Raw genomic sequence first — 27,966 nt, forward strand, 5'->3', positions numbered from 1 at the left:
AAAGGGATAAGATTTCCCTTCCTAAATAAATAGTGCTCATTGCCTCATCCATAAACCTGAATGTGATATGTTTATTTCACTAAGTTATCTTGGGTCTCTAAAGGACCCAGTCTTATTCAGAACTATCTGAATTACATGTGTTGATAAAACAATCAGCTGTGATTCAGTCCAAGGTGAAAAAATGTAAAAGAGCCTCAAGTTGGATGTCACAGCAAAGACTAGGCCAAGTTAATGTTCAGTTAAGTGAACAGTATAAGTGAAGAATTTCTTCAACTTATTTTACTCTAGTACAGGCAGGCAGAATTAGTGTTCTTTTCATTGTATAAATTATTCCTTAAGAAAAATCTCATAGGGGCTTCCCTGGTGGCGCAGCGGTTGAGAGTCCGCCTGCCGATGCAGGGGACGCGGGTTCGTGTCCCGGTCCGGGAGGATCCCACATGCCGCGGAACGGCTGGGCCCGTGAGCCGTGGCCGCTGAGCCTGCGCGTCTGGGAGCCTGTGCTCCGCAGCGGTAGAGGCCACGACAGTGAGAGGCCCGCGTATCGCAAAAAAAAAAAAAAAAAAAAAAGAAAAATCTCATAAGGCAAGCTGATTTCTTTCTGAAGATTTAAATCCTGAATCGTATGATTTGCTGATGTTATTTTAAGTGACCATATTGGGGTTTTTTTGTTTGGTTTTTTTTGGTCTGCAGATAGTATAAATTGATCTGACTAAAGAATTAGTGCTTATCTACATGATCAGGAATTCTATGATCTTTATACTATGAATTTTACACAGAGTAAATGATATATTTTAATGTTTATTTATTTATTTTCTTATTAGTCCTCAATTTTATACACATCAGTGTATACATGTCAATCCCAATCTCCCAATTCATCACACCACCCACCCCCTGCTGCTTCCCCCCGTGGTGTCCATACGTTTTTTCTCTACTTCTGTGTCTCAATTTCTGCTCTGCAAACCAGTTCATCTCTACCATTTTCTAGGTTCCACATACATGCATTAATATATGATACTTTTTTCTCTTTTTGACTTATTTCACTCTGTATGACAGTCCCTAGAGGCATCCAGGTTGCTGAAAATGACCCAATTTCATTCCTTTTAATAGCTGAGTAATATTCCATTGTATATATGTACCACATCTTCTTTATCCATTTGTCTGTTGATGGGCATTTAGGTTGCTTCCATGACATGGCTATTATAAATAGTGCTGCAACGAACATTGGGGTGCATGTGTCTTTTGTATTATGATTTTCTCTGGGTATATGCCCAGTAGTGGGATTGCTGGGTCATATGGTAGTTCTATTTCTAGTTTTTACAGGAACCTCCATACTGTTCCCCATAGTGGCTGTATCAATTTACATTCCCACCAAGACTGCAAGAGGGTTCCCTTTTCTCCACACCCTCTCCAGCATTTGTTGTTTGTAGATTTTCTGATGATGCCCATTCTAACTGGTGCGAGCTGATACCTCTTTGTAGTTTTGATTTGCATTTCTCTAATAATTAGTGATGTTGAGCAGCTTTTCATGTGCTTCTTGGCCATCTGTACGTCTTCTTTGGAGAAAAGTCTATTTAGGTCTTCTGCCCGTTTTTGGATTGGGTTCTTTGTTTTTTTAATATTGAGCTGCATGAGCTGTTTATATATTTTGGAGATTAATCGTTTGTCCATTTATTCATTTGCAAATATTATCTCCCATTCTGAGGGTTGTCTTTTCATCTTGGTTATGGCTTCCTTTGCTGTGTAAAAGCTTTGAAGTTTCATTAGGTCCCATTTGTATATTTTTGTTTTTATTTCCATTACTGTAGGAGGTGGGTCAAAAATATCTTGCTGTGATTTATTTCAGAGTGTTCTTCCTATGTTTTTCTCTAAGGGTTTTATAGTGTCCGGTCTTACATTTAGGTCTCTAATCCATTTTGAGTTTACTTTTGTGTATGGTGTTAGGGAGTTTTCTACTTTCATTCTTTTACATGTAGCTGTCCAGTTTTCCCAGCACCACTTATTGAAGAGGCTGTCTTTTCGCCATTGTATATTCTTGCCTCCTTTGTCATAGATTAGTTGACCATAGGTGCATGGGTTTATCTCTGGGCTTTCTTTCCTGTTCCAATGATCTACATTTCTGTTTTTGTGCCAGTACCATATTGTCTTGATTACTGTAGCTTTGAAGTATAGTCTGAAGGGCTGGAGTCTGATTCCTCCCGCTCCATTTATTTTCCCTCAAGACTGCTTTGGCTATTTGGGGTCTTTGGTGTCTCCATACAAATTTAAAGATTTTTTGTTCTAGTTCTGTAAAAAATGCAGTTGCTAATTTGATAGTGATTGCATTGAATCTGTAAATTGTTTTGGGTAGTATAGTCATTTTCACAATATTGATTCTTCCTATCAAAGTACATGGTACATCTCACCATCTGTTTATTTCATCCTTAATTTCTTTCATCAGTGTCTTATAGTTTTCTGCATTCAGGTCTTTTGTCTCCTTAGGTAGGTTTATTCCTAGGTATTTTATTCTTTTTGTTGCAATAGTAAACGGGAGTGTTTCCTTAATTTCTCTTTCAGATTTTTCATCATTAGTGTATAGGAATGAAAGAGATTTCTGTGCATTAATTGTGTATCTTGCAACTTTACCAAATTCTTTGATCAGCCCTAGTAGTTTTCTGGTTGCATCTTTAGGATTCTCTATGTATACAGTATCATGTCATCCACAAACAGTGACAGTTTTACTTCTTCTTTTTCAATTTGTATTCCTTTATTTCTTTTTCTTCTCTGATTGCCGTGGCTAGGACTTCAAAAACTATGTTGAATAATAGTGATGAGAGTGGACATCCTTGTCTTGTTCCTGATCTTAGAGGAAATGCTATCAGTTTTTCACCATTGAGAATGATGTTTGCTGGGGGTTTTGTCATATATGGCCTTTATTATGTTGAGGTAGGTTCCCTCTATGCCCACCTTCTGGAGAGTTTTTATCATAAATTGGTGTTGAATTTTGTCAAAAGCTTTTTCTGCATCTATTGAGATGATCATATGGTTTTTATTCTTCAATTTGTTAATATGGTGTATCACATTGATTGATTTGCATATACTGAAGAATCCTTGCATGTCTGGGATAAATCCCACTTGACCATGCTATATGATCCTGTTAATGTTTTGTTGGATTCTGTTTGCTAGTGTTTTGTTGAGGATTTTTGCATCTATATTCATCAGTGAAACTGGTCTGTCATTTTCTTTTTTTGTAGTATCTTTGTCTGGTTTTGGTATCAGGGTGATGGTGGTCTCACAGAATGTGTTTGGGAGTTTTCCTTCCTCTATAACTTTTTGGAAGTTTCAGAAGGATGCATGTTGGCTCTTCTCTAAATGTTTGATAGAATTCACCTGTGAAGGCATCTGGTCCTGGACTTTGGTTTGTTGGGAGATTTTTAATCACACTTTCAATTTCATTACCTGTGACTGGTCTGTTCATATTTTCTGTTTCTTCCTGGTTCAGTCTGGGAAGGCTATACCTTTCTGAGAATTTTCCCATTTCTTCCAGGTTGTCCATTTTATTGGCATAGAGTTGCTTGTAGTAGTCTCTTAGGATGTTTTTTATTTCTGCAGTGTCTGTTGTGACTTCTCCTTTTTCATTTCTAATTTTATTGATTTGAGTCCTCTCACTCTTTTTCTTGATGAGTCTGGCTAATGGTTTATCAATTTTGCTTATCTTCTCAAAGAACCAGCTTTTAGTTTTATTGATCTTTGCTATTGTTTTCTTTGTTTCTATTTCATTTATTTCTGCTCTGATCTTTATGATTTCTTTCCTTTGGCTAACTTTGGGTTTTGTTTGTTCTTCTTTCTCTAGTTCCTTTAGGTGTAACATTAGATTGTTTAATTTAGATTTTTCTTGTTTCTTGAGGTAGGCTTGTATAGCTATAAATTTCCCTCTTTGAACTGCTTTTGCTGCATCCCATAGGTTATGGATCGTCGTGTTTTCATTGTCATTTGTCTCTAGGTATTTTTTGATTTCCTCTTTGATTTCTTCATTGGTCTCTTGCTTATCTAATAATGTATTGTTTAGCCTCCATGTGTTTGTGTTTTTAACGTTTTTTCTCTGTAATTTATTTCTAATCTCATAGCATTGTGGTCAGAAAAGATGCTTGATATGATTTCAATTTTCTTAAATTTATTGAGGCTTGATTTGTGACCCAAGACGTGATCTGTACTGGAGAATGTTCCATGCACACTTGAGAAGCGAGTGTAATCTGCTGTTTTTGGATGGAATGTCCTATAAATATCAATTTAATCTATCTGGTCTATTGTGCCATTTAAAGCTTGTGTTTCCTTATTAATTTTCTGTTTGGATGATCTGTCCATTGGTGTAAGTGAGGTGTTTAAGTTATTGTGTTACTGTTGATTTCCTCCTTTACAGCTGTTAACAGTTGCCTTATGTATTGAGGTGCTCCTATGTTGGGTGCATATATATTTATAATTGTTATATCTTCTTCTTGAATTGATCCCTTGATCATTACATAGTGTCCTTCCTTGTCTCTTGTAATATTCTATATTTTAAAGTCTATTTTATTTGATATGAGTATTGCTACTTCAGCTTTCTTTTGATTTTCATTTGCATGGCATATCATTTTCTATCCCCTCACTTTCAGTCTGTATGTGTCCCAAGGTCTGAAATGGGTCTCTTGTAGACAGCATACATACAGGTCTTATTTTTGTATCCATTCAGCAAGCCTGTGTCTTCTGGTTGGAGCATTTAATCCATTCACATTTAAAGTAATTATCGATATGTATGTTCCTATTACCATTTTCATAATTGTTTTGGGTTTGTTTTTGTAGGTCCTTTTCTTCTCTTGTGTTTCCCACTTAGAGAAGTTCCTTTACATTTGTTGTAGAGCTGGTTTGGTGGTGCTACATTCTCTTAGCTTTTGGTTCTCTGTAAGGCTTTTGATTTCTCCATCGAATCTGAATGAGATCCTTGCTGGGTAGAGTAATCTTGGTTGTAGGTTCTTCCCTTTCATCACTTTAAGTATATCATGCCAGTACCTTCTGACTTCTAGAGTTTCTGCTGAGAAATCAGCTGTTAACCTTATGGGAGTTCCCTTGTATGTTATTTGTCATTTTTCCCTTGCTGCTTTCAATAATGTTTCTTTGTCTTTAATTTTTGCCATTTTGATTACTATAGGTCTCGGTGTGTTTCTCCTTGGGTTTATCCTGTATGGCACTCTCTGCGCTTCCTGGACTTGGGTGGTTATTTCCTTTCCCATGTTAGGGAAGTTTTCGACTATAATCTCTTCAAGTATTTTCTCAGGTCCTTTGTCTCTCTCTTCTCCTTCTGGGACCCCTATAAATGCGAATACTGTTGTGTTTAATGTTGTCCCAGAGGTCTCTTAGGCTGTCTTCATTTCTTTTCATTCTTTTTTCTTTACTCTATTCCACAGCAGTGAATTGCGCCATTCTGTCTTCCAGGTCACTTATCCGTTCTTCTGCCTCAGTTATTCTGCTATTGATTCCTTCTAGTGTAGTTTTCATTTCAGTTATTTTATTGTTCATCTCTGTTTCTTTGTCCTTTAATTCTTCTAGATCTTTGTTAAACATTTCTTGCATCTTCTCGATCTTTGCCTCCATTCTTTTTCTGAGGTCCTGGATCATCTTCACTATCATTATTCTGAATTCTTTTTCTGGAAGATTGCTTATATCCATTTTATTTAGTTGTTTTTCTTGGGTTTTATCTTGTTCCTTTATCTGGTACATAGCCCTCTGCTTTTTCATCTTGTCTATATTTCTGTGAATGTGATTTTTGCCCCACAGGCTGCACGATTGTAGTTCTTCTTGCTTCTGCTGTCTGCCCTCTGGTAGATGAGGCTATCTATGACCATATTGTTTTTAAACGTGAGACATTTATCCACCCAAAATATACTACTACGTCACATCAACTTTTTCAAAAATTGAAGTAAATGAAAGCTCAAAATAGATTTGGAGTCATTATAATAAAACAAGATACACTTTTGAGCAACAACCTGTCACTTCTCTGGAAATTTAAATTGACATTTTTTTGTGTTAGCAAAAATCTAATTCTAACAGAGTTAAAATTTTAAAAATCACATATCCAATCTGAACCATAATTGTTTATGTGCAAATATAAGAACTTTGCCATGTGAAATAAAAGCAGCTTTTTTTTTTCTTATTTCAAGGAAGTACCTTTAGTTATCCAAGACTAGTACAAAAAGAATAACCAAGACCCAAAAAATAACCCCTTGTGGGATTTCCAACATTTTGGCAAAATGTTAAATATTAATTCATCAACATTAATTCTTTTGGAATAAGATTTTTCTGAAATTCATTGTATTACTATATATTTTTCTTCCAGTATAACCTTGATAATTTTATCTGTTCATGGTTTAAATGAAACACATAAACGAACATTATTGTTAAATACAGAAAACTATGGTACGGCTATATTGTTTATAAGCACACATAAAACTGCATAATATAAAATATTCTAAATAATTTGCAATGAACAATAAATCATGGAAAAGCATTTCAGGTGACTGTATTTTAGATCAAAGTCTTCAGCATTCCCATAAAGGTCAAGAAGAAGTAGTTACTGGATAAGCTCCAAAGGAGCTCAACAGATATTGGTGGGTAATTAAACTGTAAGTAATAAAGTATATTGCTTGGTCTTTCATTATACAGTGTCCTTCTATTTTGAATATATAAACAAACCTCACCCCAAATTTCAGATATTTAAAACAATTCTAACTTTGCTATTTCACCTGCTGTTAAGAAGTACTCATTCTAACAATACATAAGCATATAGTATCTAAATAATTGAAGAAAAATGGACTCAAATATTTAAATCAAATGCATTAGTTATAGGTAGCGTACTCAGTGGTATAATTTAGGAGACGCTCAAGACTTATTGCTCTGAGCAGGAAAAACTGCCCTGTAAAATTTGGCTATTAGAGTTCAAATGGTTTTTGAAGTTGTTTGTGATTATCTACAAAGGCATACACAAAGTTGACACATCCAAAAGCAACAGTGTAGAGTGGAAAATTACTGGTTTGTAAATCAGAGTATCTGTTTGACTCTTCTTGCCAAGTCCTCAGGTATAAAATGGAGACAATGATACCAATCTCTCCAGATTATTGGAAGGTGGTAACTAATGCACAGGAAATTGCCTGCCACATAATCAACTCATAATAGATGTTAGTTTCTTTTCCCTTGAACAATGAACAGAAGTGGAATATCTACTGACTTTTCAATGCAGTAGAATAGTTTTTCATTTATTCTCAAAACATTTATTGAACAAGTCAGGGTTTGGGCATGAAAATAGATGCCACTCAATATATTCCAAGTAAGAGTATTTTTAATGCAGGGAATTAGAGGCTTACACAATGGTTGGAAGGAAACAAAGGTCAGGGAGGCTGTCAGTGGAGATCTCAGCCTATAGCACCACAAATTTCTGAAGTGCTTTCACCAAACACTTTCTGAATATCAAGAACCTCTGGGAGGTTCCCACCAACCCCTCAGGCTGCAGGACTGATGCACATGATTCTCAGGAAGCTCACCTGGCAGCTGCTTAGAACAAGTTCAAGATGAACAAATCTCCTATTCTGAAGAAGTTTACCGTCTGAAACTGTGACCCAAAACATTTCTAACCTTATTTACCAATATTTCCCTCCTCATTGGCTCTTTTGACTCTGTGCCCCAGGATTCTGCACTTCATGATAGTTTCTCTACATAAAATGCCCAACATGATAAATCAAAATGCTTCTCATCTTTTAAGTCCCAATATAAATTCAACTTTCCCCAGGAAGTCTTTGTTCATACAATGCCTACCATCACCCCTCTGAATGTAATGTAAAGAGCCCCTGTTCTAATGACCCTGTGGTTCTGTACCATCCCTTGTGATTTTTCTATATGCTGGTCAGAGCTGGGATGCAGGTAGAAATAAGGGACTTACTCATAGGAAATAAAGGACTTAGGTATTTAAGGATAAGAGTTTGGAACAGAATTCTGTAGAAAGAAATTGAACATGGCTGCTTGTTTTTCATAACCAAGGCCAAACTCTCTAAGGAATGTGTCTTAAATTTAGCACATGTGTCTTAAATTTCCTACCTGAGACTGTGATTTAAAAGGCTCCTACCTCTTCTGTCAGCAGTATACCACGGTTCTGGAAAAGAATAAAATTATGCATGCTTCTTTAACTGCATTCTATAACTCAGACCCTCACTCTGTCAGGCTGGACTAATCTACACCTGGAATCAGTAAATAATGAAACAGTAAATACTCACTACAGCACTCTACTATTGCCAGGCTCTGGTCTGAGCACTTTACTAAACAATGTGTTTAATACAACAACCCGGGCTTCCCTGGTGGCGCAGTGGTTGAGAATCCGCCTGCCGATGCAGGGGACACGGGTTCGTGCCCTGGTCCGGGAAGATCCCACATGCCGTGGAGCAGCTGGGCCCGTGAGCCACGGCCGCTGAGCCTGCGTGTCTGGAGCCTGTGCTCCGCAGCGGGAGAGGCCACAATAGTGAGAGGCCCGTGTACCACCAAAAAAAAAAAAAAAAAAAAAACAAAACAAAAAAAACCCACAACCCTAGGAGGTAGGTACTATTATTGTCCCCATTTTACAGAAGAAATTCTGAGGCCCAGAGAGGTTAGATAACTGGCCTAACATACACAGCTAATACTTGACAGAGCAGGATTCAAAGACAGGCAGTTTGGCTCCAGAGTTAGCTCATCTAATCATATTGAGGGCAAGTAGGGTTTCAACATGTGAATTTGGGGGCAACACAAACATTGAGTCCATAAGAACAGGTGAGTCTGATGCATGACCAGTATTAAGAACCACCATATTTTCTGCAGTGTTTGTAGAGATATAGAAACATTCCTTCTTAATTACACAAATATTATATAAAATTTTAATTAAAAGATTCAAACAATATAGAAGTATATGGAGCAAAAAAATATGGATACATTTCCATTGTATCGATCACTTTGTTAACCTATTTCAGGTGTTTCTAGCACACAGTCTTATATCCACCGATTAAAACAGTTCTGTGAAGTGAGAATCAGATTGGTTAAAAGGCAAGATGGTAATTCTGTCAAGATGGATTGTATATATCCACTGGTGGAACATTTTGTATCTTTTGGCATCCTGTCCCCTTCACAATGCTGATATCATTGTCTTTCACATTCAGAAGTTCCTGCTGATTGTGTAGGTGAACAGGCAAGGTTGTGGAATCTGCCTTGTGACTCGTAATAGTTTCATGATTTGTTCCTTGCTTAGTCATTCTTGGCAGGGCCTGTTGCTGTTTGCAGCTCTGCCTCTTTGCCTCAAGGGCTGCCTATAAGTCTGGCTTAAAATAACTTACCTTTTCTCTGACTTCAGCAAGAGATAGTGACCAATCTTCCCCAGGGTCTCCAGACATTCCTGCTGAGGAGCTCATTTTGAATTTTCTGACACTTATGCTCATCACCCCACCCCGAGACTGGAGATACAGAGAATGAGGTACAGGACAGTGAAGGTCATTCACAAGCAGACACTGACTGTACTGTAGCCTGAGTAAGGTAGCTGCCTACCATAACATCCTCCTTACAAGAATTCCCAAGGACTAAGGGCAGAGAATTAAGGCTCCTGCGCCAGCTTAGAGATTGAACCAGTAAGAGTTCAGGAAGAGTCAGTTGGTCATCCTAATTCAGTAACTTTGCTCTATAAATCATTCATTCTACTCTGAAGAAGGTCATCTGGTACAATGTCATGGAGTTTCTTTAACCAGTAATATCTGGTCAACAAAACAAACCTTGTTAAAAGTTTTCCCAAGAAATAATGAAAAGCCTGAAAAGTGCTACTGTCTACAAAATAAGGTAGAAAAATTGAACAAGGGAGAGTTTCCATGTCCCATCCAGAGTTCCTAGATGTGCGGGAGATCTCCTATGTGCCTCTCGAGATACACACTCCACTTTCCCACCTGCTCTGTGCCCTGGGACGCTCATTTGTATGGGCACATCACTGTTCGTGGATGGGGACAATCCACAGAGACCACAGGCAGTAGATAAGGAAGGACAGTGAAGTTGAAGTATTTATTCCTTTGGGTCCCTCCCTTTGGGGTCACCAGGGACAAGCTGTACCCATAAACCAAAGGTCACAATGCCACCTGGGTGGCCCTGTCAACACAGCTCTCTTTTTCTACAAATTTTCTCCAGCTGTTCCCTCTTCTCTCCCTTTCAGCCCTTGATGATAGCAGGCACCTACTGTCACTGGCACTGCAGTACAGCAGTCTCCCTGGTAATATCTCTACACGCTGCTTATGCCTTTGTAAATCATCCCTTAATTAACTCTTCTTAAACTACCCTATTTCAGTGTGACATCTTTCTGCTGGGACCCACAGAAAGCAAATAGAGAACATCTTTGTAATTCTCCAAAATATCACAACAATGCCTGGAAGAAAACCAGCATTTTAGATTATATAAAGTAGGTAGACTGGAAGGATGAGCAACAATATTCTCTCTGTATGACTCCCAGAAAGACATCATAATGGGGCCTTCACATGCTCTACACTTCTAACCATACCTGAAGAAAACTTCCCCCTTGTGAATACCAGCCCCAACATGATTCAGCTACTTATTTATCCTGAAATGAAATTCTCAGGTTTCACTAACTGTACTTTAGTCAGACAACCACAGAGGTGTCCAATTTTTAAATGACCTTTTCTCATTTTATTGATGACTATATTAAAGATAAAAAATGTATTCTTTTTTTAAAACAACAATAAAATGTTGCTCCCACCATAACAACAACAACAACAAACCCAGAATTATCTACAAAATCATAACTTTTCTTGAGAGTTGAGGTAAGGAGGCAACCAAGGGAACTGAATTCCACACTGAAAAGTCTCTCTGAGAGACAAGGATACACGAACTGATTCATCTTTGGCAAAGCACGGAGGGAAAGAGGGCTGTAATAGAAGTAAGAAGAAACCAGAAAAAATTAACAAATCCCTAAAGGCTGAGAGTGGGTTAGCATATCACTTTAGAATAACAGGAAGTGCCAGACATAGGGAAGTTTGCAATTGCATGCTCTTCTGCACAAACCTCCAGCAGATGCTTATGAGAAAGAGTAAGGGCAGGGCAGGAGATGAGAACAAGTCTCCTCAATGGCACAGGACTGCAGTGGTGACCTGGTGACTCTGAGGAACAGGCATAAAACACTGCCTGCTTCTGTGGACCCTCCTCTCACAAAAAACAAAAGCCTCAAGCTGCTGGAGGAAGGACAGCAGACATTCTTACCCCTTCCCTCCAGCACCTGGGGGTGGGTAGGAAATCCTCCTTGCTGCCCCTAAGAATGAGGCACAAACCCATTGCTTCTGTAGGGAGGGTAGAAACAAAAGATATCTTTCCTGGAGGATGTGAAGAAAGCACTCTTGGACCAGTATTCTGCACCAATAAAAAGTAAAGATTTACTCCTGCTGGTGGAGGGGAAGGAATATTTCTCCTGTCCCCAAACCACCACAGATTCAAGGCAGAGTTTGGCTGCCACAGAACGTAAGGGAATGAATACTCAGGACACACTTTTGAAGCCTAGACACTGAGTCTGGACCAGGAAAACCAAGAACTTCTACTACCCCCACTACAAGTCCACCACTGACTAATAAGCAACAGCTGGGAAAGGGGAAAGACCATGGACTGAGGCAGGTGAGACAGAGTGAATAAAAGCTGAGGGTGGAGAAGAAATACCAAGAAAACCTCTCAGTACCCCAAGCCCCACACAAAAGACAAGGTAATGACAATCTGCTGGTGGAAGAATTTGAAGTCTCTGATTTCACTGAGCATGACAATAGCAACAATGAAACCCAAATCTTGCTTAACAATTTATTGACCAGATACAATAATACGTTTTTAGAGAGTGATACAATTAACATCACTGTGGGAAGTTGTTAGAGCTTAAAATTGATCGAGGGTTCACTATATAACTTAAGATTGTCGTTATCATTCACATTTTGCTCTGTTAGGTTTTTGTTCCAACCTTGTGTATATTATAAATGCAATTTTATTACCATAAAGTTTTCATCATTCTGGTGAATGCAGTGACACCTGGTCCTTCTTGTGGCGTTTGTAAAAGAGCCCACCCACAAAGATCCACCTTGTTGACTATCAGGTAAAATAAAAGAACCAATTCTAGACGAAATAATACCCACAGGACTAAAAAAAATGCTGCCAGACAGTGTTAGAGTCTGCTCTTCCAGGGGAAAGTGCAGTGAAACACGGTATATTTGTAATAGATGTTCTGTTCTCCTGCACAGAGGTGACTGCTATACTGCCTATCACACTCTAACAAAATATTAGAATGCTTTAGTAAGACATGTACAAAGTTTCAAATAAATACATTAAGTGAAAAAAAGTTGTTGATATTTACTCAAACACGGATGTTTCAATATTCACTTACATAAAAGATCACTGGCCACAAGCCTTAGTTTCTGCAAAAATCCCCCAGTCAATAATGTGTTAAATACTGACTAGATTGATTCAATATCCCACGGTAATAACCTAACAGAAGAAGAATGACGATTCCTGGATCTGATGCTATTTACCTCAAGGTCTATTATTCTTCAACACACAATGTGCACAATACATTAAAAAAAAAAAAGACTCAAAAAAGCAAGGAGAAAAATGACACATTGTCAATAGACAAATCAATGAACAGAACCAGAAACAATGACCTAGATGTTGGACTTCTCATAGGGACTTTTTTTTTTAACATCTTTATTGGAGGATAATTGCTTTACAATGGTGTGTTAGTTTCTGCTTTATAACAAAGTGAATCAGTCATACATATACATATATCCCCATATCTCTTCCCTCTTGCGTCTCCCTCCCTCCCACCCTCCCTATCCCACATCTCTAGGTGTTCACAAAGCACCTAGCTGATCTCCCTGTGCTATGTGGCCGCTTCCCACTAGCCATCTATTTTACATTTGGTAGTGTATATATATATATGCCTTACTAGAGAATGGACTTGAGGATATGGGGAGGGAGAAGGGTAAGCTGGGACAAAGTAAGAGAGTGGCATGGACATATATACACATAAGGACTTTAAAATAACTATAATTTGTTAAAGTACATGGTGGAAAAGGTGGGCAACATGCACAAACAGATGGAGAATTTCAGAAAGGAAATGGAAACTATAAAAAATTCCAAATGGAAAAAAATCATGATATAAGAGATCAAGAATTCCTTTAATAAGCACAGCTGAGGAAAGAATCAGTGACTTTGAACATAGAAAAATGAAAATTATCCAAAATTAAACACAAAGACAAAAAGGAGTGATGAAACAGAAAAGAGCATCCAAGAGCTGTGAGATGACTAACATAGATGTAAGTATATTCCTACAAGGAGGAGAGAGAGAACAGGGAAGAATCACTTAAAGAGGTAATGCCCAAATTTTCTGAAATTAATGAAAGACAAAAACCCATAAATCTAAAAAGTACAGAGAACCCTGAACAGGATAAACACCTCCCCCCGCAACACACACACGCAGGCACATCATAGTCAAACCACTGGAAAAAAATAAAGAGAAAATTTTCAAGGCAACTAGAGGGGAAAAAAATTATTACATACAGAATAACAAAGAGAAGAATGACAGCAGACTTTCTGTCAGAAACTGTGTAACAAAAGCACAGTAGAGCAACATCTTAATGGTGCTGAAAGATAAAAGCTGTCCTTCCAGTGAAAATGACTTTCAAAAATGAAGGGGGATACTATCTACATCAGTAGAGTTTGCTTTTTGGCATGTATACAAAACCACTGAAAATTCACAACACTTGCCAAATTGTACTGCATGAAATACACTTGTATACTTGTACTCTATACTGTATTATGATCTACTCAAGGATAGGGACTTTTATTTATTTCTTTCTCTAGTGCCAAATACAGTGCCTGGCACCCAGAATGTGCTTAATAAGTGTTTCTGATTGATCAAATCAACTTAAATTTAAGTCCTAAGGTAGATCATTTAAATAATCCTTATTAAACAAGTATTTCTGGTGCCTACCATGTGCAAAGCAGCATCTGTTAAATTGGGAGTTAAAACAATTTATTGAGGTGTTCTGAGACTTTTTGAGTATAAATAATGTCTTCCTATCTTACCATCACTACTACTACTATCACTACTACTGTAATATGTTATGCCCATATTATGCAGAGTATAGTACAATGTGATCTAGTGACATGTAGATAAGGCAGGATTTCCTTCTGCAAAAGATTGTCTAAGAAAAGAATACAGAAAATATCGAGGCTGTCTCCACACATTTTGAAACAATAAATTTTAATTAAATTATTAAGTTGAGATAGTATTCAGCAACCTGATAGTCATAGGAATGATACATATTTCTATGTCTCTATTTGTGATATAGGATATCCTAATTCAACCAACTATACAAGTTGAAGTGCTTCAGAAATTCTGCTATTGCTAGTTCTGCATAACACTTGAAAAAGGGCAGGATAATAGAAGTGATAAAGTAGTAAAGACACCAAAACTTACACATTACAATTGTGTATGCATCTAGGTATACACATATACCTATGTAAGTTTCAGTCTCCTTGGTGTTAATCATACATTTTCAGTTTATTATATGATTTGTGCAAAATTGAATACAACTATACATTTATATTAATGCATGATTAATACTTTAACTTTCAGGATCATACATTCATGCAGTTATTGAGCACTATTTTGTACCAAGTAATGTATTATCCTAATGTTGGATGTTATTATTAACAAGCCTAGAAGGTAAGTTTTCCATTGTATTAAAAACATGCAAAGCAAATGATTTGTATTGGTAAACAATATATGTCTATATGTATACTTATACACATTAATAAGCAGAAGATAATATTAGCACCATTTTTAAACCTTATTTTAAAATAAGAAGTACGTTTTAGTTTGGTATTGAAAAATGTCAAAGAACAATACAATAAACACCCATATAACCTCACCTAGATTCATTAAGTAGTAACGTTTTTGCCACACCTAATCTCCTTTCTTCCCTCCTTTTCCCCTCCCCTTATACACACACACAGATCTCCTTTTCTCAACCATCCAAAAATTAAGCTGCATATATCATGACACTTCGCCCCTAAATATTTCAGTTCTCAAGAATAGGTGAGATATAAGAATTTGTCTTGAGGACAGAGAGAAGATGGCAGAAGAGTAAGATGTGGATATCACCTTCCTCCCCAGAGATACATCAGAAATACATCTACACGTGGAACTGCTCCTACAGAACACCCACTGAACGCTGGCAGAAGGCCTCAGACCTTCCAAAAGGCAAGAAACTCCCCAGGTACCTGGGTAGGGCAAAAGAAAAAAGAATAAACAGAGCCAAAAGAATAGGGATGGGACCTGCACCAGTGGGAGGGAGCTGTGAAGGAGGAAAGGTTTCCACACACTATAAAGCCCCTTCACAGGCGGAGACTGTGGGTGATGGAGGGGGGAAGCTTCGGAGCCACGGAGGAGAGCACAGCAACAGGGTGCGGAGGGCAAAGCAGAGAGATTCCCGCACAGAGAATCGGTGCCAACCAGCACTCACCAGCCGGAGAGGCTTGTCTGCTCACCCGCCAGGGCGGACGGGGGCTGGGAGCTGAGGCTCGGGCTTTGGTCGGATCCCAGGGAGAAGACTGGGGTTGGCTGCGTGAACACAGCCTGAAGGGGCTAGTGTGCCACAGCTAGACGGGAGGGAGTCCGGGAAAAAGTCTGGAGCTGACGAAGAGGCAAGAGACTTTTTCTTCCCTCTTTGTTTCCTGGTGCGCAAGGAGAGGGGATTAACCGCACCCCTTAAAGGAGCTCCAGAGACGTGCGCGGAGCTGCCGAAGAGACAGGAGACTTTTTCTTGCCTCTTTGCTTCCTGGTGCATGAGGAGAGGGGATTAAGTGCACCGCTTAAAGGAGCTGCAGAGACGGGTGTGAGCTGAGGCTATCAGTGCGGACACCAGAGTCGGGCATGAGACGCTAAGGCCGCTGCTGCCGCCACCAAGAAGCCTGAGTGCGAGCACAGGTCACTATCCACACCTCCCCTCCCAGGAGGCTGTGCAGCCCGCCACTGCCAGGGTCCCGTGATCCAGGGACAACTTCCCCGGGAGAATGCACAGCGCGCCTCAGGCTGGTGCAACATCACGCTGGCTTCTGCCGCCGCAGGCTCACCCCGCATCCGTGCCCCTCCCTCCCGCCGGCCTGAGTGGGCCAGAGCCCCCAAATCAGCTGCTCCTTTAACCCCGTCCTGTCTGAGCGAAGAACAGACGCCCTCAGGTGACCTACACGCAGAGGCGGGGCCAAATCCAAAGCTGAACCCCAGGAGCTGTGCAAACAAAGAGGAGAGGGGGAGGTCTCTCCCAGCAGCCTCAGAAGCAGTGGATTAAAGCTCCACAATCAACTTGATGTACCCTGCCTCTGTGGAATAACTGAATAGACAACAAATCCTCCCAAATTGAGGAGGTGGACTTTGGGAGCAAGATATATTATTTTTTTCCCCTTTTTCTCTTTTTGTGAGTGTGTATGTGTATGCTTCTGTGTGAGATTTTGTCTGTATAGCTTTGCTTTCACCATTTGCCCTAGGGTTCTGACCGTCCCATTTTTTTTTCACTTTTTAAAATTTTTCTTCTTAATAATTATTTTTTATTTTAATAACTTTATTTTATCTGACTTTATTTTATCTTCTTTCTTTCTTCCTTCCTTCCTTCCTCCCTCCCTCCCTTCCTCCCTTCCTCCCTCCCTCCCTTTGTTCCTTCCTTCCTTCATTTCTTTCTTTCCTTTCTATTTTTTCTCCCTTTTATTCTGAGCTGTGTGGATTAAAGGCTCTTGGTGCTCCAGCCAGGCATCAGGGCTGTGTCTCTGAGGTGGGAGAACCAACTTCAGGACACTGGTCCACAAGACACCTCCCAGCTCCAAGTAATATCAAATGGTGAAAATCTCCCAGAGATCTCCATCTCAAAGCTAAGACTCAGCTTCACTCAACGACCAGCAAGCTACAGTGCTGGACAACCTATGCCCAACAACGAGCAAGACAGAACCACAGCCCCATCCGTTAGCAGAGAGGCTGCCTAAAATCATAATAAGGCTACAGACACCCCAAAACACACCACCAGACGTGGACCTGCCCACCAGAAAGACAAGATCCAGCCTCATCCACCAGAACACAGGCACTAGTCCCCTCAACCAGGAAACCTACTCAACCCACTGAACCAACCTTAGCCACTGGGGACAGACACCAAAAGCAACAGAACTACGAACCTGCAGCCTGCAAAAAGGAGACCCCAAACACAGTAAGATAAGCAAAATGAAAAGACAGAAAAACACACAGCAGATGAAGGAGCAAGGTAAAAACCCACCAGACCTAACAAATGAGGAGGAAATAGGCAGTCTACCTGAGAAAGAATTCAGAATAATGATAGTAAAGATGATCCAAAATCTTGGAAATAGGGCTTCCCTGGTGGCGCAGTGGTTGAGAATCCGCCTGCCGATGCAGGAGACACGGGTTCGTGCCCTGGTCCGGGAAGATCCCACATGCCGTGGAGCAACTAAGCCCGTGAGCCATGGCCACTAGGCCTGCGCGCCCGGAGCCTGTGCTCCGCAATGGGAGAGGCCACAACAGTGAGAGGCCCGCATACCGCAAAAAAAAAAAAAAAAAAAAAAAAAAAAAAAAAAATCTTGGAAATAGATTAGAGAAAATGCAAGAAACATTTAACAAGGACCTAGAAGAACTAAAGAGGAAGCAAGCAACAATGAACAACACAATAAATGAAATGAAAAATACTCTAGATGGGATCAATAGCAGAATAACTGAGTCAGAAGAACGGATAAGTGACCTGGAAGATAAAATAGTGGAAATAACCACTGAAGAGCAGAATAAAGAAAAGCGAATGAAAAGAACTGAGGACAGTCTCAGAGACCTCTGGGACAATATTAAAAGCACCAACATTCGAATTATAGGGGTCCCAGAAGAAGAGAAAAACAAAGGGACTGAGAAAATATTTGAAGACTTTATAGTTGAAAACTTCCCTAATATGGGAAAGGAAATAGTGAATCAAGTCCAGGAAGCACAGAGAGTCCCATATAGGAAAAATCCAAGGAGAAACATGCCAAGATACATATTAATCAAACTATCAAAAATTAAATACAAAGAAAACATATTAAAAGCAGCAAGGGAAAAACAACAATTAACACACAAGGGAATCCCCATAAGGTTAACAGCTGATCTTCCAGCAGAAACTCTGAAAGCCAGAAGAGAGTGGCAGGACATTTGTAAAGTGATGAAGGAGAAAAAACTACAACCAAGATTACTCTACCCAGCAACGAACTCATTCAGATTTGATGGAGAAATTAAAACCTTTACAGACAAGGAAAATCTGAGAGAGTTCAGCACCACCAAACAAGCTTCACAACAAATGCTAAAGGTACTTCTCTAGGCAAGAAACACAAGAGAAGGAAAAGACCTACAAGAACAATCCCCAAACAATTAAGAAAATGGTAATAGGAACATACATATCGATAATTACCTTAAATGTAAATGGATTAAAAGCTCCCACCAAAAGACACAGACTGGCTGAATGGATACAAAAACAAGAGCCATATATATGCTGTCTACAAGAGACCCACTTCAGACCTAGGGACACATATAGACTGAAAGTGAGGGGATGGAAAAAGATATTCCATGCAAATGGAAATCAGAAGAAAACTGGAGAAGCAATTCTCATATCAGACAAAATAGACTTTAAAATAAAAACTTACAAGAGACAAAGAAGGACACTACATAATGATCAAGGGATCGATCCATGAAGAAGATATAACAGTTGTAAATATTTATGCATCCAACATAGGAACACCTCAATACATAAGGCAAATCCTAACAGCCATAAAAGGGGAAATCAACAGTAACACAATCATAGTAGGGGACTTTAACACCCCACTTTCATCAATGGACAGATCACCCAAAATGAAAATAAATAAGGAAACACAAGTTTTAAATGATACATTAAACAAGATGGACTTAATTGATATTTAATAGGACATTCCATCCCGAAACAACAGAATACACATTTTTCTCAAGTGCTCATGGAACATTCTCCAGGATAGACCATATCCTGGGTCACAAATCTAGCCTAGGTAAATTTAAGAAAATTGAAATCGTATCAAGTATCTTTTCCTACCACAACGCTATGAGACTAGATATCAATTACAGGAAAAGATCTGTAAAAAATACAAACACATGGAGGCTAAACAATACACTACTTAATAACGAAGTGATCACTGAAGAAATCAGAAGAAATCAAAAAATACCTAGAAACAAATGACAATGGAGACACGATGACCCAAAACCTATGGGATACAGCAAAAGCAGTTCTAAGAGGGAAGTTTATATCAATACAATCCTACCTTAAGAAACAGGAAACATCTCGAATAAACAACCTAACTTTTCACCTAAAGCAAGTAGAGAAAGAAGAACAAAAAACCCCCAAATTTAGCAGAAGGAAATAAATCATAAAGATCAGATCACAATGAAAAAGAAATGAAGGAAATGATAGCAAAGATCAATAAAACTAAAAGCTGGTTCTTTGAGAAGTTAAACAAAATTGATAAACCAATAGCCAGACTCATCAAGAAAGAGAGGGAGAAGACTCAAATCAATAGAATTAGAAATGAAAAAGGAGAAGTAACAACTGACACTGCAGAAATACAAAAGATTATGAGAGATTACTACAAGCAACTCTATGCCAATAAAATGGACAACCTGGAAGAAATGGACAAATAGTTAGAAATGAACAACCTGCCGAGACTGAACCAGGAAGAAATAGAAAATATGAACAGACCAATCACAGGCACTGAAATTGAAACTGTGATTAAAAATCTTCCAACAAACAAGAGCCCAGGACCAGATGGCTTCACAGTAGAATACTATCAAACATTTAGAGAAGAGCTAACACCTATCCTTCTCAAACTCTTCCAAAAGATAGCAGAGGGAGGAACACTCCCAAACTCATTCTATGAGGCCACCATCACCCTGATACCAAAACCAGACAAAGACGTCACAAAAAAAGAAAACTACAGGCCAATATCACTGATGAACATAGATGTAAAAATCCTCAACAAAATACTAGCAAACAGAATCCAACAGCACATTAAAAGGATCATACACCATGATCAAGTGGGGTTTATCTCAGGAATGCAAGGATTCTTCAATGTACACCAATCAATCAACGTGATACACCATATCAACAAACTGAAGGAGAAAAACCATATGATCGTCTCAATAGATGCAGAGAAAACTTTTGACAAAATTCAACACCTATTTATGATAAAAACCCTGCAGAAAGTAGGCATAGAGGGAACTTTCCTCAACATAATAAAGGCCATATATGACAAACCCACAGCCAACATCGTCCACAATGGTGAAAAATTGAAACCATTTCCACTAAGATCAGGAACAAGAAAAGGTTGCCCACTCTCACCACTCTTATTCAACATAGTTTTGGAAGTTCTAGCCAGAGCAATCAGAGAAGAAAAAGAAGTAAAAGGAATACAAATCGGAAAAGAAGAAGTAAAGCTGTCACTGGTTGCAGATGACATGATACTATACATAGAGAATCCTAAAGATGCTACCAGAAAACTATTAGAGCTAATCAATGAATTTGGTAAAGTAGCAGGATACAAAATTAATGCATAGAAATCTCTGGCATTCTTATACACTAATGATGAAAAATCTGAGCATGAAATTAAGAAAACACTCCCATTTACCACTGCAACAAAAAGAATAAAATATCTAGGAATAAACCTACCTAAGGAGACAAAAGACCTGTATGCAGAAAACTAAAAGACACTGATGAAAGAAATTAAAGATGATACAAATAGATGGAGAGATATACCATGTTCTTGGATTGGAAGAATCAACATTGTGAAAATGACTCTACTACCCAAAGCAATTTACAGATTCAATGCAATCCCTATCAAACGACCACTGGCATTTTTTACAGAACTAGGACAAAAAATTTCACAATTTGTATGGAAACACAAAAGACCCCAAATAGCCAAGGAAATCTTGAGAACGAAAAATGGAGCTGGAAGAATCAGGCTCCCTGACTTCAGACTATACTACAAAGCTAAAGACAGTATGGTACTGGCACAAAACCAGAAATATACGTCAATGGAACAGGATAGAAAGCCCAGAGATAAGCCCACACACATATGGTCACCTTATCTTTGATAAAGGAGGCAAGAATATACAGTGGAGAAAATACAGCCTCTTCAATAAGTGGTGCTGGGAAAACTGGACAGGTACATGTAAAAGTATGAAATTTAAACACTCCCTAACACCACACACAAAAATAAACTCAAAATGGGTTAAAGACCTAAATGTAAGGCCAGACACTATCAAACTCTCAGAGGAAAACATAGGCAGAACACTCTCTGACATAAACCACAGCAAGATCCTTTTTGATCCACCTCCTAGAGAAATGGAAATAAAAACAAAAATAAACAAATGGGACCTAATGAAACTTAAAAGCTTTTGCACAGCAAAGGATACCATAAACAAAACCAAAAAAGAATCCTCAGAATGGGAGAAAATAGTTGCAAATGAAGCAACTGACAAAGGATTAATCTCCAAAATTTATAAGCAACTCATGCAGCTCAATAACAAAAAAACAAACAACCCAATACAAAAATGGGAAGAAGACCTAAATAGACATTTCTCCAAAGAAGATATACAGCTTGCCAACAAACACATGAAAGAATGCTCAACATCATTAATCATTAGAGAAAGGCAAATCCAAACTACAATGAGATATCATCTCACACCAGTCAGAATGGCCATCATCAAAAAATCTAGAAACAATAAATCCTGGAGAGGGTGTGGAGAAAAGGGAACGCTCTTAAAAAAAAAAAAAAAAAAAGGTGATTCCTCTATACACTTCACATGAGTATGACACCTAAGAAAATCATCGTTAGTTCAATAACAACATGCAGTCATATCAAATTTCCTCAATTGTTTCATCCTGTCTTTTTTGCTAGATTATTTTTTCAGCCCAGGATCTAATCAAGGTTGATTTACTTCATTTGGCTGTTATGCCTGTTTAGACTCCCTCAATTTTTACCTATACCATTGATTCCTCTGTTTATAATATTAAATCATTTGAAGAGTCCTGCAGAACATTCCATATTCTGGATTTGTCTGTTTCCTTGTGTTTACGTTCAAGTTGAACATTTCTGGCAAGAACACATTGTAGGTGATGCTATATATCTCCCATCACATAACATCAGGAGACAGAACTTCAGACTATCCCACTACTGGAAGTGCCAAGCTCCATCACCTGGTTAATGTGGTGATCTCTCCATTATAAAGGCATATTTTGTCCCTTTGTAATCAGTACATTATCTGTGGGCTCATACTTTAAAACTGAGAGACTATCCTGTTCTCCAAGAATCTTTCCCCTATTGTTTAAAGTGAAACATCTATTCTTGATCATCTGCATTGATTTTTACACTGGGCGTCAGAAAATTGTGATTTTCCTCATTCTATCAGTCTTTCTGCGTTTATTAATGCTTTAAATAAACACTGAATAAAATGATAAAATTTCATCAACCAAACAGTGTTTTAAATTTTCATCACCAGGCCTTAGTACTTCTGAAACTGATCCCAGCTGTCCAACTAGTTTCTCCAAGTTCAAATATAGATGATGACATCCAAAAGTGTCTGAGATACCTCAGGACCTCAGCTCATTTTCAACTGGATGCCACCCTGAGGTAAGCCAAGCATGTTCACAAGTTGGGTTGGGTGTTACCCCCTCCAAGGAGTGGTTCCTCATTAACCCCAGGTGGAGACAATCATCTCATTTGTGCCCAAGCTTTGCCCTGTATAAACCTCCATGAGAACACCTCTGACACTTCATTACACATAATTATGGTTGTGTTTATTTCCCTCTTCTGGATAAGCTCAGGGAGGACAGAAACCTTGCCTTATTCGTCTTCTTACCCATAGCACCTATGACGATGCTCAATGCATACTGAGTTAACATTAAAGTCACACACAATCTACATCATCTCACAAAACCCCTGAGAGGTCCCTTATTTATTTTATATGGAGAGCAACTCAGAGAGGTTAAGTGACCTGTTTTCAGGAGGCTGATTTCCCGTCCAGTGATGGTAGACTACTGCTTATCACAATTGCTACTTGAGAATAAATTCCAGTGACACTCATCAGTGGTTTAGGGATTTCCAGAAATAGGAAAACATCTCAAACACTTGTTTCTATCACAAAATGCCTTGCCCATTTTCTCCAAACCTCCTTTTCTTGTATATTTTTTCCATTTTTCTAAAATTATTAAAGCTATCATTTATTAACTCATTTTGCAAAGGTGAGACAGAAAAAAGACTAAATAACTTGCTCCATCACATTCCTAAAAATCAAAGGGGCCAGGATTTACCCAGATGGTCCAGAGTGCAGGCTGTAACCCTCTCATGATGGTGCCTTAAACATTGCTTTCGAGCAGACCCAATGTCAGGTCCCCTGGCAAAGAACTACTTAGATAGGAATTATTACTCTCCTTATTTACATAGGAGGAAGTCAGTCTTAGAGAGGGATCAAGCAACTTCAAGCAATAGCCAGTAACTAGCAAAACTAGACTTTTGAACACATATGACCTTACTCCATGGCCAGAGCTCTTAACCACTGATCTACTTCCTCTAACTTGCTGCTTCTCCTATCAACGTTCGAGTGTACTCTCCTTACACAATGTCCTTTATAGAGGAAGGGAAATCAGCAGTTGTGCCAAAAATAATAACAGGCAATATTTACTGAACACTTACTATGTTTCAGCAAGTGTTCTGAGTATTTAAAATGTTATTACATTTCATCTTCATATTTACTCCATAAAGTAGGTTTTGCTTTAATCATGGCACACATATTCTCATTTAATCCTCGCAACCAATATCCTGACAACCAATGATTTGTGAAAATCATTGAGATTTTATCTCAGGAGTATGACTGGTTCATGAGAATGTGCATAGAATATGCAACTTAACAGAGAGCATCAAATAAGGACCTGTAGCGAAGCTCCAAATTGGTTGTTCACAGAGCACTTTTTACTTGATGCAGTAACAATAAACATTAATCTAATTGCTTAGGAAAAACTGAAAAAATTATCTACCTCAGCAACAAGTTAAAAAGCAGAGATCTGTCTTTTTTTTTTTTTTTTTTTTGATCACCAGTTTCGGGGCGTTATGATGAAACTACACTTAGTGGTATTTACTTAGTGGTATTTTCAACAAATTTTGTAGTCACATGTTTTTATTTAAAACTCTGTTAAATGCATATTGCCAAGTGAGAGAAGCCAATCTGAAAAGGCTACATACTGTATAATTTCAACCTTATGACGTTGGAAAAGAATGTACTGTGGAGACAGTAAATGGATCAGTGGTTGTCAGAGTTTCCAAGGGAGGGGGAAGGAGGGATGAATAGAGAGCACAGAGTATCTTTAGGGCAGTGAAATCATTCAGTATGATAGTGTAATGGTGGATACATGTCAGTAAATATTTGTCAAAATCCATAGAACTTACAAAGAATGAACCCCAATGTAAACTCTAGGCTTTAATTAATAATGTATCAATACTGGCTCATTGATTGCTACAAATATACCACATTGATGCAAGATGTTAATAATAGGGGCAACTGGGAGTGGGGAGGATGGGGTATATGGAAATTCTATGTGCTTTCTGCTTATTTTTCTGTAAACCTAAAACTGTTCAACAAGTAAAGTCAATTAATTTAATATTATATATAATTATTATATATTAATATAAATATTCCTGTTGCAGATAGAATATACATATATATGTGTGTGTATATACGTAAGTTAGAAGTACATGAAGCCACTTCCCTCAGACCATCAAAATACCATTACTAATACAACTCCTCTCCTTACTGAGACAGAAACACCCCCTAGTTAGTTTTGCTGTGGGATATGGTCTTTTCTGTTGTCAACTCTGTGCAGTTCATTAGGAATAAATTTACAAGTTAACTGAGAAGCCCAGTAAAGCCAAATTTAAGAATGTTTCACCATATGACACATTAAGCATGTTGTAAACACTGTTCTTTGTCATACATCCCCATTCCTGTTGCAGATAGAGTACACACACACACACACACACACACACACACACACACACACACACGCCAAAAGGATTTTGTCTTCAAGACCCCTGGAGATTAAAGGACATGAACATGACAGGTGGGCACAGAAGGTAATTAACCCTGAAAAAGGACTAAAAAGAAATAGTAAGATTGTATTAACAAAGTTGTGTGTGTGTGTGTGTGTGTGCCCATTTGGCAGGAGAAGGTTGGGGGTGAAAGGTGGGGATGGAATGGAATTTTAAAATGGAAATAAACCCAACCCCCTAACACACACACACACACACACACACACACACACACACACACACACACACATACACACACATGTGCCTGGATCATATAAGAGTCTCTATAGGGAATAATCTCTAAGAATGAAATTGCTGGATCACAGGACATGCAGATCCTCAATTTTACTAAACAAAATCAGATTGTTTCTAATTTTATTCCTCCTAGTCTATAGCTTGCTTTAACATATTCTTTTTGGTATATTTTGAAGAGCAGAGGTTTTTAATAAAGTCTAATTTATAAACTCTTTTATATTTAATATTTGTTTGTATGTCCTAAGAAACTTTCGCCTGTCCCAAATATTTTCTTCTAGGAGTTTTATGGTTTTAATTTTTCACTCAGGTCTCTAATCAATTCAAGTTAATTTTTTAATATAGTCAAGTATTATGGATCAAAATTCATTTTCTTCAATACAACTGGTATCTTCTATCTAGTTATTTCAGTATTATTTGTTTAAGAAAATAAAAGAAAAACTATACCTACCTTGAAATCTTTGTCAAAAATTGTCCATACATATGTAAACGTATATCTAGTATATTCATTCTCTTTCATTGTTCTACATATCTATTCTTATATAAATACCTCACCTTTTTTTGTTACTGTAGCTTTATAACAGATCTTGAAATCAGGTAGTGTTAAGTTCTCCAAAACTTTACTGATTCTCTTTCAAAATTGCTTTGGCTCTTATGGGTTTTGTGGTTTTATATTACATGTTGAACTGACATAAATTTCTATCCAAAAGAAGTCCATTAGGATTTTGACTGAGATTGAGTTGAATCCCAAGATCAATATGAGAGAACTGACATCTTAAAAATATTGAATCTTCCAATCTACAAACATGGTATATCTATCCATTTGTTTGGCAATTCATTAATTTCTCTCAACAAAGTTTTACAGTTTTCAGTGTACAGGTCTTGAGCGTATTTTGATAAATTTATCCCTAAGTGTTTAATGTATTTGGAAGCTAGAGAATGGTAGTTTTAATTTTATTTTTCAGATTGTATTGCTGGCATATAGAAAAACTACTGATTTTTGTTTATTGGCCTTATTTCCTACGACCAGCTAGATCAATTTATTGGTAGTTCCCTAATCCATTGTTCTCAGTTATCCTTGGTTCTCCCTCCAGACTATCAACTCTGCTTTCTGTGACATCTTTCCTTTTTGGTAAAAAAACAAATCTGTTTGTAGCTGGGTAGCTTTCTCAATTAGATTTCTGCTTCCTGCCCTCAGAAAACTGATGGACCAAGGGCCTCTTTTCATTTTGTATTGTCTTTCTTTCTTTACTCCAAACTGATGATATTTTCCCAACACAAGTCTTCCAAAAGCCCCTCCACGTAGCTTCTTATCATCCTTGTGTCATGGTCACAAGGCAGTGTTCTAAGAGGAGGAAAGTAAAAGTTAAACTTTGTTCCAATATAACTGGATTCTCTCTCCCCTGTTCTGTGCTATTATTGTCTTATATGTCATAATTATATCTTTGTACATTTTTATGTCTTTTAAAGAAGAAAAGAAAGGAGAAATGTATAGTCTTTTATATTAATTCACATATTTACCATTTCTGATGCTCACATCTGTCTATGGATTTTAGTTACTGTTTGATCTCATTTCCTTGTTTGAATATATCTCTATCCCTCACCCCACTTTGAGCTATTATTGTCATACATATTAGATCTTTATGTGCTATTTGCCCAACAATATATTTTTATAATTATAGCTTCATGCGATGATATTTTAAATAAGAGAAGAAAAAGGGGAAAAAGTATATTTATACTGACTTTTATATATTTACCTATGAAAGTACCAGTGTTCTTTATTTATTGATATGGATTTGAGTTTCCATCTGATGTTTTTCCTTTCAGGCTTATTTAGTATTTCTTGTAAGGCAGGTCTACTAGCAACAAATATGCTCAGTCTTGTTTATCTGTGAATGTCTTTATTTCACCTTCATTTTTGAAACAGTTTTTGTAGTTAGGACTGGAACTAGTGTGAGGCAAATAAGACACTCACCTTGGGCACAAAATTTAAGAGAAACCAAAAATCTCAGTAATCAAGAAATATATTTTAATGCAATATTTTAAAATCAAAATTGATGCAATAAAATCCATGAAGAAAAAAATATAAAAATTTTATTGCATTCTTTTTATGGCTGAGTAGTACTCCATTGTATATATGTACCACAGCTTCTTTGTCCATTCATCTGTCAATGGACATTTAGGTTGCTTCCATGTCTTGGCTATTGTAAATAGTGCTGCTATGAACATTGGGGTGCATGTATCTTTTTGAGTTAGAGTTTTCTTCAGATATATGCCCAGGAGTGGGATTGCTGGATCATATGGTAACTCTATTTTTAGTTTTTTAAGGAACCTCCATACTGTTCTCCATAATGGCTGCACCAGTTTGCATTCCCACCAACAGTGTAGTAGGGTTCCCTTTTTTCCACACCTACCTAGAGATTATCATACTAAGTAAAGTAAGTCAGACAGAGAAAGACAAATGTCATATGATACCACTTATATGTGGAG

General features: G+C 37.9%; 1 protein-coding gene across 1 annotated transcript in view; it reads right to left on the bottom strand.

Moving 5' to 3' along the window:
* ELOVL6 (ELOVL fatty acid elongase 6) overlaps nt 1-27,966 on the bottom strand; it is a 365,824-nt gene that overhangs the window by 290,470 nt on the left and 47,388 nt on the right. Inside the window, exon 2 of the mRNA XM_067036486.1 lies at nt 8,098-8,152. The gene's annotated coding sequence lies outside the window, so the exon portion shown is untranslated. The remainder of the gene's footprint in view (nt 1-8,097; nt 8,153-27,966) is intronic.

Source organism: Kogia breviceps, chromosome 6 (assembly GCF_026419965.1).
Source record: "Kogia breviceps isolate mKogBre1 chromosome 6, mKogBre1 haplotype 1, whole genome shotgun sequence".
Lineage (NCBI taxonomy): Eukaryota > Metazoa > Chordata > Mammalia > Artiodactyla > Physeteridae > Kogia > Kogia breviceps.